The following is a 16,821-nucleotide window of genomic DNA, read 5'->3' as shown; positions in this document are numbered from 1 at the left end:
CTGGAGCTCTGAGCAATCATACCACTCTCTTACATACACTGCAACTCCTTCCCCTTTTCTCCCTCTCTTGTCCTTTCTGAACAGTTTATACCCACCCATGACAGGGCTCCAGTCATGTGAGTTACTCCACAAAGTCTCTGTTGTTCCAATCACATTAGAGTTCCTTCCCTGTGCCAGGGCTTGCAATTCTTCCTGCTTGTTTTCCTGGCTTCTTGTGTTTGTGTACAGGAACCTAAGATAACTAGCCGATTGCCCTACTTTCTCAGTATGAATCAGGAGGCTTCCCCTGTTGCACCCTCCTCGAGCTGAATGCACAAATCACCCTCTCCCAGTTGGGATTTATTGGAGGGGTTCTAGGTTAATCTAATTGACACCAATTTGGGAAAAAGTCTCCAGTTCTATTCTTTCCACGCAGCTTTATAAGCAGTGAACTCAAAAATACAAAAGAAGTAGTACAGAGCATTGAGGGTAGCTTTTCTCTCCCCAGTGCTCTCTGCCCAGCTTTCTAGTCCACACCTATCTCTCCTATGAGAGTTCCACTCTCAGACCTGTCAAGTATAACACATCTTCTAGGGCACTCATGCATGCAGGCTGCTGCCCCTTGTGGATACTCATGCAAACCCTGGGCCTGCAGGACTGGACTGCAATTGCATCTTGTGACTGACAGAGACCACTGCAATGCCTTCTCTGCAGGCTGTGAAGCTATGTCTGTCTCACTGCTCTCCCTGATGGAAGGGAGCAGGGAAGCAGAACTGGGAGGAGCAGACAAGAGGCGCCAAAGACAGACAATGTAGAGGACCCAGTCCTGGCGCCAGGCTCCCTTCTTGCAACCAGCTGCCCCCCTCATCAGACACTCCTCCCTACCTCCCAGAAAGCCCATCTTCTGTGCAGATACCCCCACAAACCTAGCTGCCCATGCTCAGGCACTCCAGTATAGCATGCTGCCAAGTTTCATGAAATTCTGTGTTTTCCCTCCACTGATGCTTGGGGCAGGGTCGATTGACCTGAAAATGAAGTTTATGGCTGAATAATTAGCAAATTATGTAATAAGCGAATTTACATATTAGTAAATAATTTGCATTAAATGTCACACATGTAGCTGCACAAAATTTAGCTGCTATATCCCCTCCAGTGCTTGAAGTCCAGTGCCTGAAGGATGACCCAACACTCTCACAAATCCTGGGAGACAGGCCAGTCCTTGCCTACAGACAGCCCCCCAACCTGAAGCAAATACTCACCAGCAACCACATACCACACAACAGAACCACTAACCCAGGAACCTATCCTTGCAACAAAGCCCGTTGCCAACTGTGCCCACATATCTATTCCGGGGACACCATCACAGGGCCTAATAACATCAGCCACACTATCAGAGGCTCGTTCACCTGCACATCCACCAATGTGATATATGCCATCATGTGCCAGCAATGCCCCTCTGCCATGTACATTGGTCAAACTGGACAGTCTCTACGTAAAAGAATAAATGGACACAAATCAGATGTCAAGAATTATAACATTCGTGAACCAATCGGAGAACACTTCAATCTCTCTGGTCACGCAATCACAGACATGAAGGTCGCAATATTAAAACAAAAAAACTTCAAATCCAGACTCCAGTGAGAAACTGTTGAATTGGAATTCATTTGCAAATTGGATACAATTAACTTAGGCTTGAATAGAGACTGGGAGTGGCTAAGTCACTGCAGACTACGTGGCTCTGGGAAGAAGGATAAAGGAGTTTGAGGCGCAAGTGGTGTTCTCGTCCATCCTCCCCGTGGAAGGAAAAGGACGGGGCAGGGACCGTCGAATCATGGAAGTCAACGAATGGCTACGCAGGTGGTGTCGGAGAGAAGGCTTTGGATTCTTTGACCATGGGATGGTGTTCCATGAAGGAGGAGTGCTGGGCAGAGACGGGCTCCATCTTACGAAGAGAGGGAAGAGCATCTTTGCGAGCAGGCTGGCTAACCTAGTGAGGAGGGCTTTAAACTAGGTTCACCGGGGGAAGGAGACCAAAGCCCTGAGGTAAGTGGGAAAGCGGGATACCGGGAGGAAACACAGGCAGGAACGTCTGTGAGGGGCGGGCTCCTGCCTCATACTGAGAATGAGGGGCGATCAGCAGGTTATCTCAAGTGCTTATATACGAATGCACAAAGCCTTGGAAACAAGCAGGGAGAACTGGAGGTCCTGGTGATGTCAAGGAATTATGACGTGATTGGAATAACAGAGACTTGGTGGGATAACTCACATGACTGGAGTACTGTCATGGATGGTTATAAACTGTTCAGGAAGGACAGGCAGGGCAGAAAAGGTGGTGGAGTGGCACTGTATGTAAGGGAGCAGTATGACTGCTCAGAGCTCCGGTACAAAACTGCAGAAAAACCTGAGTGTCTATTGATTAAGTTTAGAAGTGTGAGCAACAAGAGTGATGTAGTGGTGGGAGTCTGCTATAGACCACCGGACCAGGGGGATGAGGTGGATGAGGCTTTCTTCTGGCAACTCGCAGAAGCTACTAGATCGCACGCCCTGGTTCTCATGGGTGACTTTAATTTTCCTGATATTTGCTGGGAGAGCAATACAGCAGTGCATAGACAATCCAGGAAGTTTTTGGAAAGCATAGGGGACAATTTCCTGGTGCAAGTGCTAGACGAGCCAACTAGGGGGGGAGCTTTTCTTGACCTGCTGCTCACAAACAGGGAAGAATTAGTGGGGGAAGCAAAAGTGGACGGGAATCTGGGAGGCAGTGACCATGAGTTGGTTGAGTTCAGGATCCTGACGCAGGGAAGAAAGGTAAGCAGCAGGATACGGACCCTGGACTTCAGGAAAGCAGACTTCGACTCCCTCAGGGAGCGGATGGGTAGGATCCCCTGGGGGACTAACATGAAGGGGAAAGGAGTCCAGGAGAGCTGGCTGTATTTCAAGGAATCCCTGTTGAGGTTACAGGGACAAACCATCCCGATGAGTCGAAAGAATAGTAAATATGGCAGGCGACCAGCTTGGCTTAACGGTGAAATCCTAGCGGATCTTAAACATAAAAAAGAAGCTTACAAGAAGTGGAAGATTGGACATATGACCAGGGAAGAGTATAAAAATATTGCTCGGGCATGTAGGAATGAAATCAGGAGGGCCAAATCGCACCTGGAGCTGCAGCTAGCAAGAGATGTCAAGAGTAACAAGAAGGGTTTCTTCAGGTATGTTGGCAACAAGAAGAAAGCCAAGGAAAGTGTGGGCCCCTTACTGAATGAGGGAGGCAACCTAGTGACAGAGGATGTGGAAAAAGCTAATGTGCTCAATGCTTTTTTTGCCTCTGTCTTCACTAACAAGGACAGCTCCCAGACTGCTGCGCTGGGCATCGCAACATGGGGAGTTGATGGCCAGCCCTCTGTGGAGAAAGAGGTGGTTAGGGACTATTTAGAAAAGCTGGACATGTACAAGTCCATGGGGCCGGACGAGTTGCATCCGAGAGTGCTAAAGGAATTGGCGGATGTGATTGCAGAGCCATTGGCCATTATCTTTGAAAACTCGTGGCGAACGGGGGAAGTCCCAGATGACTGGAAAAAGGCTAATGTAGTGCCAATCTTTAAAAAAGGGAAGAAGGAGGATCCTGGGAACTACAGGCCAGTCAACCTCACCTCAGTCCCTGGAAAAATCATGGAGCAGGTCCTCAAGGAATCAATCCTGAAGCACTTACACGAGAGAAAAGTGATCAGGAACAGTCAGCATGGATTCACCAAGGGTAGGTCATGCCTGACTAATCTAATAGCCTTCTATGATGAGATTACTGATTCTGTGGATGAAGGCAAAGCAGTGGATGTATTGTTTCTTGACTTTAGCAAAGCTTTTGACGCGATCTCCCACAGTATTCTTGTCAGCAAGTTAAAGAAGTATGGGCTGGATGAATGCACTATAAGGTGGGTAGAAAGTTGGCTAGATTGTCGGGCTCAACGGGTAGTGATCAATGGCTCCACGTCTAGTTGGCAGCCGGTGTCAAGTGGAGTGCCCCAGCGGTCGGTCCTGGGGCCGGTTTTGTTCAATATCTTCATAAATGATCTGGAGGATGGTGTGGATTGCACTCTCAGCAAATTTGCGGATGATACTAAACTGGGAGGAGTGGTAGATACGCTGGAGGGCAGGGATAGGATACAGAGGGACCTAGACAAATTGGAGGATTGGGCCAAAAGAAACCTGATGAGGTTCAATAAGGATAAGTGCAGGGTCCTGCACTTAGGACGGAAGAACCCAATGCACAGCTACAGGCTAGGGACCGAATGGCTAGGCAGCAGTTCTGCGGAAAAGGACCTAGGGGTTACAGTGGACGAGAAGCTGGATATGAGTCAGCAGTGTGCCCTTGTTGCCAAGAAGGCCAATGGTATTTTGGGATGTATAAGTAGGGGCATAGTGAGCAGATCGAGGGACGTGATCGTTCCCCTCTATTCGACATTGGTGAGGCCTCATCTGGAGTACTGTGTCCAGTTTTGGGCCCCACACTACAAGAAGGACGTGGATAAATTGGAGAGAGTCCAGCGAAGGGCAACAAAAATGATTAGGGGTCTAGAATACATGACTTATGAGGAGAGGCTGAGGGAACTGGGATTGTTTAGTCTGCAGAAGAGAAGAATGAGGGGGGATTTGATAGCTGCTTTCAACTACCTGAGAGGTGGTTCCAGAGAGGATGGTTCTAGACTATTCTCAGTGGTAGAAGAGGACAGGACAAAGAGTAATGGTCTCAAGTTGCAGTGGGGGAGGTTTAGGTTGGATATTAGGAAAAACTTTTTCACTAGGAGGGTGGTGAAACACTGGAATGCGTTACCTAGGGAGGTGGTAGAATCTCCTTCCTTGGAAGTTTTTAAGGTCAGGCTTGACAAAGCCCTGGCTGGGATGATTTGATTGGGGATTGGTCCTGCTTTGAGCAGGGGGTTGGACTAGATGACCTCCTGAGTTCCCTTCCAACCCTGATATTCTATGATTCTATGATTCTAAGTCACTATGCAAGGTAACCTATTTCCCCTTGTTTTTTCCTACCCCCCCCCGCCCCCAGACGTTCTTGTTAAACCCTGGATTTGTGCTGGAAATGGCCCACCTTGATTATCATACACATTGTAAGGAGAGTGGTCACTTTAGATAAGCTATTGCCAGCAGGAGAGTGGGGTGGGGTGAGGTATTTTTTCATGCTTTGTGTGTATAAAAGATCTTCTACACTTTCCACAGTATGCACCCGATGAAGTGAGCTGTAGCTGACGAAAGCTTATGCTCAAATAAATTGGTTAGTTTCTAAGGTGCCACAAGTACTCCTTTTCTTTTTGCGAATACAGACTAACACGGCTGTTACTCTGAAACCTGTCAGTTGCACATAGTTATTTTCCAGTTGGCAGTAAAACCCTCAGCTGTCTTCCAACACTCAATAACCCCCCAATCCCTTGACTGGCTCAACGAGGTGTTCCTGAACAGACCCCACATCCCTTCCAGAGGGTTTCCAGAAGATGTACTCACCCATTCACAGAGGGCCTGGCTAAAATATCCATGACTCTCCTCATTCCTAAGGAGGGAGCTCCAGGTGGGTGGGAGAGTTGTCTAGCCATTTGCCCCACACCTGGCATAGCTGCTGTGTCCTGAGGCAGGCACAAGGGGCGGTGCATGCTGCTTCTTTCTGAAGGACCATCTGTAAGGAGCTCTGCTAAATAAATTACCTGTGGTCCACGGAGTCTCTTTGCGTGCATCTGCATTGCCCAGGGAGAATGGGGCTTGGGGCATCTCTGCCTGAACACTAGTGCTTTGTCCACCCTGCTTCCAATGTGTGTGTGTCTGGCAAACAAAATAAAACAACAACAACAAAAGCCAGAATATTGCCCTCTCTCTGTAGTCTCCATGGACAAGTTGAGTTATTCATTAATCACAGATGCCTATGTGTGATAGCTGTGCTATCTCACTTAATGTACTTCATTTCACTGAGTTTGTTTATAGCTAGAACAGACTGAAGTCAATAATTTAGCAGGGCTGCTGTCAGCCTGACAGTACTTAGAAAACAACACTAAGTAAGCATGTGTTGGAGGGAGATGACAGTGTGACCAGTCAGCTGTTAGATATGAGTAGTGTACATGTAAATATGGTAAAGGGACTCAACCCTGTATGGGGATATATGATTTAGGGTGGGTTCAGGGTAAATGCAATCTCTTTTTGCTGGAGAGGAGGTAGCCTCTCCCTCTGAGAAAGTAAGAGGAGGTGGCCCCTTCCCTCAGAGGGAGGGGAAGTGACACTTGGAAAAGAGGGAGATGATGGAGGGACAGAGGCAGGCAGTGCAGTGCCGAAGGAAGAGGGAGAAAAGGCAGAGAGAAGGATTGAGGGAAACCAGTAAGTGAAGAGACTAAGGTTGAGCAGGACAAACAGACATGCAGAAGAGGATCCCATTTAGTTTAAAGCTGGCTGATCAGGTCAGTCCATGTTTGATGGCTTGTTCCTGAACATCTGTTCCTGTTTGTTTCTGATCATTGGTTCCAGTTGTCTTTTATCATTGATCCATGTGGTTCTGGAGATCCCAGCATTGGTCTGTCCTAATGTGCACCCCCACAAGCAAGCATCACTGGAATCAAGTCAATCTTCTCAGGAAGTCATGAAAGTCGCTAGAGGTTCAAAGACTGACTTGGGCATTAGACAGAACCCAGTGAGATATTTGGGGAAAGGAGATCCTTGGACTAAAAAATAAAAATAAAAGAATAATAATCCATAAGATAATAGCTTGTGCATACAGAGATAGATATGGATATGTTTCTTTATTTAGAGGGTTATATTTAGTTAAGTACACTTAGTAATAAGTTATAGAGTAAAAAGAACAGGAATACTTGTGGCACTTTAGAGACTAACAAATTTATTAGAGCATAAACTGGAGAGGTTTTAGTTGGGGGCTGAAGCTGACAGTGATGGTCACATAAACACCATCCTATACCAGAAACTTACTGACCGCTATACTTACCTACATGCCTTCAGCTTCCATCCAGGACACACCACACGATCCATTGTCTACAGCCAAGCTCTAAGATACAACTGCATTTGCTCCAACCCCTCAGACAGAGACAAACACCGACAAGATCTCTATCAAGCATTCTTACAACTACAGTACCCACCTGCTGAAGTGAAGAAACAGATTGACAGAGCCAGAAGAGTACCCAGAAGTCACCTACTACAGGACAGGCCCAACAAAGAAAATAACAGAATGCCACTAGCTGTCACTTTCAGCCCCCAACTAAAACCTCTCCAGCGCATCATCAAAGATTTACAACCTATCCTGAAAAATGATCCCTCAGTCTCACAGATCTTGGGAGACAGACCAGCCCTCGCTTACAGACAGCCCCCCAACCTGAAGCAAATACTTACCAGCAACCACACACCACACAACAAAAACACTAACCCAGGAACCTATCCTTGCAACAAAGCCCGATGCCAACTCTGTCCACATATTTATTCAAGTGACACCATCATAGAACCTAATCACATTAGCCACGCCATCAGGGGCTCGTTCATCTGCACATCTACACAAATCTGACATCAGGAATCATAACATTCAAAAACCGGTAGGAGAACACTTCAGCCTCTCTGGCCACTCAGTAAAAGATTTAAGGGTGGCAATTTTGCAATAGAAAAGCTTCAAAAACAGACTCCAACGAGAAACTGCTGAGCTTGAATTAATATGCAAACTAGATACCATTAATTTGGGTTTGAATAGAGACTGGAAGTGGCTGGGTCATTACACATATTGAATCTATTTCCTTAAGTGTCCTCACACCTCCTTGTCAACTGTCTAAATGGGCCATCTTGATTATCACTACAAAAGTTTTTTTCTCCTGCTGATAATAGCTCATCTTAACTAATTAGCCTCTCACAGTTTGTATGGTAACTTCCAACTTATCTATCTATCTCTATATCTATATCTATGTATGTATCTATCTATATGTTCCATTCTATGAATCTGATAAAGTGGGCTGTAGCCCACGAAAGCTTATGGTCTAATAAATTTGTTAGTCTCTAAGGTGCCTCAGGTACTCCTGTTCTTTATGCGGATACAGACTAACCTGGCTGCTACTCTGAAAAAAGTTTTATAGAGAGTGTGTGTGGTGTGTGTATTTGAACGATTATACATTTTTATTATAGATATTCTTTGTTCATTTAATGTTCTTGTAGGTAGGTGGAATCCCGTTCTGTTTGTTCTGGTTTAAATAAATCCCCATTATGTTATTTATTTTGACAACCCATTGTATTAGCTGGGCTATCATTAAATAACCTTTTATCATGGTGCAACATTTCTTCCCCTCCTATACATCCCCAGTGCCCCCTCCCCACAGGTCTTTCCTCCTTAACTATACCACCACTGTGTCAGACCATTACTAAATCTTGGTTGGTGGTTTTGGCATGGGATGACCCTTGAATGTATTTCAAATTATAACACAATAGCCCTACTCTGAGAGGTCTGTTTACAGATAGTTATAAAATAAGAGAACCAAACTGACTATGCCTCTCCACAGCAGTAAATTCATCCAGAGGCCGTAGGTGTTTTGCTTGCCTTATGTAGTATTCATAGACTTGACAATATCTGTTAGAGCAGAAGCAATGCAAAATGACAGTTATGACTTTCTGGCTTTTTATTGTTGTTGCTGTAAATGGAGAATGACTATGGAATCTTTACAAACATACACCAAAAAGCAATAGCTGAATGTATAATAAAAATAAAAAGCCCTTGTGGAATATAGCAGATGAGAAGAAACATCCCTGGGTGATAATAAACAATATTGTATCTTGGTAAAAATGGAATGGATTAAAAAAGCTGTAAGTCAGTCTGTGGCATTGTAAAAATAATATATCATACAAGTGGTAATTGGACAAACCCACCAGTACAACCAAATTGCACCAAAAATGAATACATGGGATCCGATTTTTCAAGTCTACTCCAGAACCTTTGCTTCAGTTGCACAAAAGAGGCCATAAAACAAGCTTAGCCAACTACCCAGAGGCTCCCCTAGCATAAGGGAGAATCTGAGAATGGCATAGAGGCCACATAGCACCATCTTTCCAGCATATGACCTGGGAAAGGATGTTGTGGCTGAGGCACATCTATCGAGCCCTGTGTGGATACAAAATTTGTTTCCGCACCTGATCCACAAACATGGTCCGCAGATATTTGTATCTGCATCTGTGGGTGCAGAGATCCACAGATATAAAGCATATCTCAGCAGATTTGAGGGCTCTACGCATCTGTGCTCTTACTATTTCTGTCTGCTAGAACAGCCCCTTGGTGCCACACATAATCAGACATAATGTTTTACTGCTGGATCCTACTTTTATTGAAGCCAATGAAAGATTTGCTGCTAAACTGTTGGCCTTTTTACTAATGAACAGAAAAAGATTACCCCATTTGGCTAAAGAGATCACTAAGGGTCACGGGCATGTTGTGCAATGTTAGTACAACCATTCTTTCACCAGCCCAACTCTTTCTCCAGCCATTCCCCAAAAGACTTCTCCATAACTCAGGCTATGGCGCTGTGCTCCACTAGCATGTGGTATAGCCCTTCTGTAAACCTTCCTGATATCCTGATTGCCTTGTGCAGTAAAACCTAAACAGTTTTGCAATGTCCCTCTTTGCAGCATTCCATTCAGGGTCCTCCATACCCATCTTTTTTTTTTCCTTAGTGAAAAATCTATAGCATAGTGCTAGCAATTTATGTCAAATGGCCTTACCATAATATACATGGAAGTATTCAATCAATAATGAAAAACAGTAATTACAAGGGGCATTCATTAATTTCTTGCAAATTCCACCATCCCCCCGCAATTTCAAACCTCCCTTATCGCTGTACCTAGAAATTGTTTTCTTGTTATATGTGGATAACTGCTCTAAGTTTATCTTCCTTTCCATTATAGAGTAGAGATTCTAGTTATCATCTGTTAGTTCAGATGGTTCAATCCAGAGCAGTAGTCCTTAGTTAATCTCTAAGGTCTTGTCTGCGCTGGAAAAAATGGAACCTGTAACTCACTACCAGAGTCTGCTAGTGCAGTTCTACAACAGTGAAAGCTGTAGTTTGAGTAAGGCATGTTTTCTATCACCATATCATCTGACATCTGTCTGTTTATGCTAGATTTTCCATCATTGCTACTCTTAGTGGTGCTACACTGGTAGACTCTGATAGCCTGTTACTGGTCCCATTTTTTTCTCAGTGTAGATGCAGCCCAGTAAACTGGAGAACTAACTCACAGGAGATGTGAAAGGTCCTCTATACAGCCTACACCACAATAATTTAGGGCTTGATTTCTCTCCATACTGTTTCATTTCCAGATATCTCATGTCCATAATTTTGAAATATAATGATTTACTGAAGAGACATCCCAGATAGTTCTCTCTCCAATACTCAGTATCAACTGCTGGTAGCAAGGGGACATTTTGGAGGCAAAGACACTAGTCAGCTCTTCCTGATTGTGTCAATAAAGCATTGTTTAATCTATAAACTAAGTTGAGGGTGAGGTATGATCAGTAACTCATCCCCACATTCAGTCCCAAATCTTACAGGGAACATTTATAAACAGAAAGATGATAGAACACTACATTCATCAACCCGTAAGGCAAAACAAAGGAAAGTCTTTCTTTTTCTTAAATGTACATAATATATTTTTAGAGTTAAGCAATATTTTAAACAAAGTAAATAAAACATTTTCTTCTTTTCCTAACTTCTCCAAACTTGAATTCAGGACTCTGTTTGCACTTTTACAGCTGGTGAAAGTCCCAATCATGCAATCCTTAGTCAGAGAAAACTTCTACTGAACTCCTTTAGCTGCAGCTGCATCCTATACAGATGCAACAATTGGGGGGCATGGTCAAAGACATGAGGAGGAGTCAACCACTGATGATGATTGCCTTTCATTAGAGCAACTCTCTAAAAATAAAGCATCAAAGCATAAGTTTTTTTTTATTTATTGCTATGAGAGCAAATACAGATTGAACTTCTCTTTCTTTGCCTGTTACTAGAAGGGAATGCATATGCTGTAGGGAATGCATATGCTGCCTGTCCATGAGTCTGTCCCTCCCTGCCCATGTGGCACTTTCACTGTTGTAAGTTATACAAAGCTGCTTGTAAAACAGATATTTTTTTTTAAAGGAAAGAATCTGAATGTATTCCGAGCACTGAAGAATATAATTGCCCAGTTCTATGGTAAGTAAAACCCAGTGAATAACAATGAAGACAATTTAAGAGCTAGTGGAAGGCTAACCTTTTGACCAATTGAAAGAACTCCTTATTGAAAACTGACTACATTAGAAGCTAATGCTGTCATAGGTTATTATATTCTGATCTTGTGGCAAGAAAGAACACTATGAACTGCAAGGGTACTGGCCTTCTGTGCAGGTGGTCCTGGCTTCACACAGAGCCTTATGTCCATCCACCAGGTTTGGAAAATATTTGTAACAACCTAACGAGAGAAATGCTGATTGGGCATTCCAAATTGGTCTGAACACAAGGAAAGAGCAAAGTGAGCCATTCTAGCAATAAAAATTATCTTATTTAAGGAACTGGATTTCCTTCAAGATCAAAAATCTTTATCACTCAAAGCAAGTGGCAGAAATTCCTTTCCCAGACAGAAGATGTAGGAGAAAAGGACTGAAGCTGCCTGCATATTGACCATAAAGCTTCAGACAATGGTATGACTGCTCTTCTGGTTTTTATCATGTCTCATGATTTAGCAAGTCTCATGATTTTTTAATATTTTATTCTGCTAGCTCCAGCTGCTGAAATCATGATGTTGGATTAGAATTGATTTTTTTTAATGAGATTTCTAGCTTGGTTGATAAAGGTAATAGTACTGATGTAATATATGTAGATGTCTGAAAGTTGTTTGACCAATATACTTACATGACATTTTGATGAAAAAACTAGAATGATATAAAATTAACATGCCACACATTAAATGGATTTAAAACTGGATAACAATAGGTCTCAAAATGAAACTGTAAATGAGAAATCATCACCAAGCATGTGTGTTTGTAGTGGGGTCCTGCAGAGATTAGTTCTTGATCCTATGCTTTACATTTTTATCAGTGTCGTAAATAAAATATAAAATCATCACTGGTTAGTTTGCAAATGACACAAAAATTGAGGGAGTGGTAAATAATGAAGAGGAGAGGACACTGATTCGGAGATATCTGGATCACTTGGTAAACTGGGCGCAAGCAAACAAGATGCATTTTAATATGGCTAAAAGTAAATGTATACATCTAGGAACAAAGATTATAGGCCACACTTACAGGATGGGGGACTCTATCCTGAGAAGCAGTGACTCTGAAAAAGATTTGGGGGTCATAGTGGATAATCAGTGTGATGCTGTGGACAAAGCAGCTGGCATAAATATAAAGGGAAGGGTAACAACCTTTAAGTATGCAGTAATATAAAATCCCTCTTGGCCAGAGGTACAGAATCCCCTTACCGGTAAGGGGTTAATCAGTTCAATTAACCTAGTTGGCACCTGACCAGAAGGACCAATGGGGAAAGAAGATACTTTCAAATCTGGTAGGGGGGAAGGCTTTGTTTTTGTGCTGTGTGTGTTCTCTCTGAGACAAAGAGAGAGACCAAGCAAGTAATCCAGCTCCTACTGAAATGATACATCTAATATTACAGAAATAGTAAGTAATAGCAAGGAATGCGTTAAATTATCTTTTGTTTTAACTTGTAAATTTCCCCTGTGCTAAGAGGGAGGTTCATCCCTATTTTTTGTAACTTTGAAGTTTTGCCTAGGGGGGAATCCTCTGTGTTTTAAGTGTTATTACCCTGTAAAATTACCTTCCATCCTGATTTTACAGAGGTGCTTCTTTTACTTTTTTCTTTATAATAAAGTTCTGTTTTTTAAGAATTTGATTGGTTTTTAGTGTCCTAAAAACCCCAGGGTCTGGTCTGTGCTCACCCTGTTTACCTATCTGGTTGGTAGTTTATTCGCAAGCCTCCCCAGGAAATGGGGTGAAGGGGCTTGGAGGAATATTTGGGGGAAGCAGGAACTCCAAATGGTCCTTTTCCTAAATCTTTGTCTAACTCACTTGGTGGTGGCAGCAGTACTCATCCAATAACAAGAAAGAATTTGTGCCTTGGGGAAGTTTTTAACCTAAGCTGGTAGAAATAAGCTTAGGGGGTCTTTCATGCAGGTCCCCACATCTGTACCCTCGAGTTCAGAGTGGGGAGGGAACCCTGACAGCAGCTAAGGCAATCCTTGGATTCGTAAACAGGGGAATGTTGAGTAGGAGAAGAGAGGTTATTTTACCTCTATATTTGGCATTTGTATGACTGCTGCTGGAATACTGTGTCCGGTTCTGGGGCCCACAATTCAAGAATGATGTTGATAAATTGGAGAGGCTTCAGAGACGAGCATGAGAATTATTAAAGGATTAGTAAACATGTCTTATAGTGATAGACTCAAAGAGCTCAATTTATTTAGTTTAGCAAAGAGAAGATTAAGGAGTGATTTGATACAGTCTATGAGTATCTACATAGTGGGCAGATATTTAATAATGGGCTCTTAAATCTAGCAGAGAAAGGTATAACACGATCTAATGGCTGGAAGGGGAAGCGAGACAAATTCAGACTGGAGATAAAGCGTAAATTTTTGACAGTGAGGGTAATTAATCATTGGAACAATTTACTTAGGATCATAGTGGATTCTTCATCACTGGTAATTTTAAGATCAAGATTAGATGCTTTTCTAAAAGATCTGCTCTAGGAATTATTTTTGAGGAAGTTCTGTGGTCAGTGTTATACAGGAGGTCAGACTAGATCAGCGGTTCTCAACCTATTTACCATTGTGGGCTACATATGCAGTTCTCTATTTGTTATGTGGACCGCATCCACACAATACATATACTACCTGTATGTCCCTGAGGATGTCACATGGGCCGCAGCTGTGTGCTGATTCGGCCATACAGCACACAGGACATGGGTTGAAAATCACCAGATTAACTGATCACAGTGGTCCTTTCTGGCCTTGGAATTAATCGGTACATCTACACTGCAATTAAAAACTTCTGGCTGGCCTGTGCCAGCTGACTTAGGCTAAAGGGCCTGTTTAATTGCAGTGTAGACATTTGGACTTGGGCTGGAGCCTGGGTTCTTGGACCCTATGAGATGGGAGGGTCCCAGAGCTCAGGCCGCAGCCTGAGCCGAAACATCTACACTGCAATTAAACAGCCCTGCAAGCATGAGTCAGCTGACGTGGGCCAAACACAGTTGTCTATTTGCAGTGTAGAGATACCCCATGAATCTCAACTTTCATTTTGAAAAGAGTACGTTTCTAGGCCTCTTGGTTGCAGAGAAAAGCTTAAGTGTGAAGTGAGTTCACCAAAAGGCTCAAAAATCAGAAAGGCAAATAAAAAGAAATCAACATTTATCTTTTTAAAAAAAACAAAACAAAAAAACCCTCATGGCTTTGGGGGGCTAGACTTACTATTTTTGAACGTTTGGGACTGGCACTACTGCCTCCCTGCTACTGATAAAGTCTTTATGGGTATTGTACTTTATAAATGTAGCTCCAAAATACTGTAATGGATTTGTAACTAGATTATCAAAACAATTTACAACATCATCCTCCTTTAAAAACAAACACACAGAAATACCTACCCTAAGCAAAACTTTCTATAACCTAAAAAGGCAAAAAGACATAGACTCCAAGAAGTCTGGTAGGGACTTTGCTTTTGCTAAGCTATTTTAATTGAAAGATGCTACAACAATGAGTGGTAGTCTGAAGGTTGCTAAAGCAGACAAATAACTAGAATATTTTGGTTTCTGTGATGCTTATATCCATCATTATTTGATAAGGTTTTTCAGCTGCAAATAAAAACTATTTCAGAAATTAAATCTTCAGTGGTTTTGGAGAAATAAAAAGCAATAGATATACTAACATTCTAAAAGGCATACTAACCTTGAGAGAACGTACATTTGCCAGTTTCTCTTAAACTTGGGATAGGACTATAGACTGCATCCTTTCTCTTTATCTCAGAGCAGCAGCACTTCCTCCCACCACTCATATGTTATAAATGCAAGGAGGAAGAAAAGAGGCCATATACATGCTGGGCTATACTTGTAAATTTGGAGTAAATCTATTGGGTTCAACAGAGTTACCTCAGTGCAAAGCCAATGGAGTTAGTTCATCAATGTAATTGAGAACAATTGGCTCACTGTTTCTGAGACAGGTGTGCATTTAGGGATGCCATTTGCTTTTCAAAGATTCTGAATTCCCACAAAATGAGGCCCATTCTGGCTTTTACAAAACTACATGCTCAGGAAGGCTGAAGTGATTCTGAGGAGCAATCCCAAGGGGTGCATTGGAAACTCATGGATTTCCTATGTTTCTCTCAATTGCCAGCAGATCACCACTTCCTCTATGTTTGAACTGACGGTTTGCTTGATTTAATATTTTTGCCCATAACAATGATATTGGGTGACTGGACGGTTAACAGGACTCTAGGCTGTTAGTTCAAATTTGATCCAGGTTGAAAGGGATCAAAAGTTTTTACTATTTGATGGCTGTTCAATGGTCTGTGTGAATGAGGATGGTGGTGTCTGTCAATTTCCTAGAGTCCAATCCATTTCCTCTGTCCATTTCATATCAAAATACCACTATCACAGTTAGAATTCTTGTTGGAAATCATAACAGAGAAGATAGCTTAAATGGGTACAGACTGCTAAACTTTTAAAGTAGTCTTTTTAGGTCAGGGTGAGGTATATTCATAGGGAAGAGTGGGGAAGCATGGCTTGTCGCTGACCATGCCTATCTATTTTGTGGACCGAGACTTTCATCTCTCAGGTTGCCAGCCAAGACCTTTCACAACTCTACAGTCACTTTTTAAAAACGACAATAAAATAAAGCATGGAACATTTGACAAGAGATATTTTTAGACAGATGGACTCCACATCTCTGGTATCTCAGAAACTCTCTAGGGCTTGGCATAGCTTTGCAATAACCATGTGTTTCTTGAACAAGTTCCTCTTGAGCACTGTACTTTAGATTCCTGTGTGATATATTTAGTCTGGGGATGAACAGATGGACTGTTCAGATTGGGCTTCTGTACACTAGATTCCCGCAATATTAAAATGATGTATGCATCTCCGAATGGTTTAAATGGTGATTAGGTATACTCTTGGGGAAAAAGTAGTTTGTTTTTTATCATTGAGGGTTTTCATTAATAATATAGTTTCACCAGAATGGTAGACTGTCCTTACATCCCTCAGATTCATGTTTCTGTGATAGTCCATTTTTGGCACATGACATTTTCCTGGCAACATATCATTGTGCCTCATTTCATCAGGGTAAGTAGCATCTAGTTTTGTGTGTGTGTGTGTGTGCAGTCCTGTATTTATATTTGTGTTTCTAGTATCTCTATTCATGTGTATTTAAACTTTTTATGAGTTTTTTAATGCCTCCAAGAGCCATTCATTTGGACTTCTTCAGGTAATTAATTCATGATTAGTGGAAATGTTATAAGTAGTTCAGGCTTCATGCTATTTTAGCCCTGTAAACGGCTCCATGGACCCTCAGTCACTGAAAAAGCCAGTGTAAACCAAAAGTACAAATACACTTTTTTATATTTATTTGGGTAGTAACAGATGTGAGCTTCCTAATCAGCTAATCACCTAATCAAGAAGAAGAGGTGGATGAGGCTTTTTTTTAAACTAACAAAATCATCCAAAGCACAGGACATCTGTTGGGAAAATAACAAGCAAGGCACAGATTATCTAACAAGTTCTTGGAATGTATTGGAGACAATTTTTTATTTCTGAAGGTAGAGAAAGATACTAGGGGAGAGGCTGTTCT

Source organism: Chelonia mydas, chromosome 5, assembly GCF_015237465.2.
Source record: "Chelonia mydas isolate rCheMyd1 chromosome 5, rCheMyd1.pri.v2, whole genome shotgun sequence".
In the NCBI taxonomy this organism is placed as follows: domain Eukaryota; kingdom Metazoa; phylum Chordata; order Testudines; family Cheloniidae; genus Chelonia; species Chelonia mydas.
The sequence above is the reverse complement of the archived record's forward strand: the minus strand, read 5'-3'. Positions refer to the sequence as shown.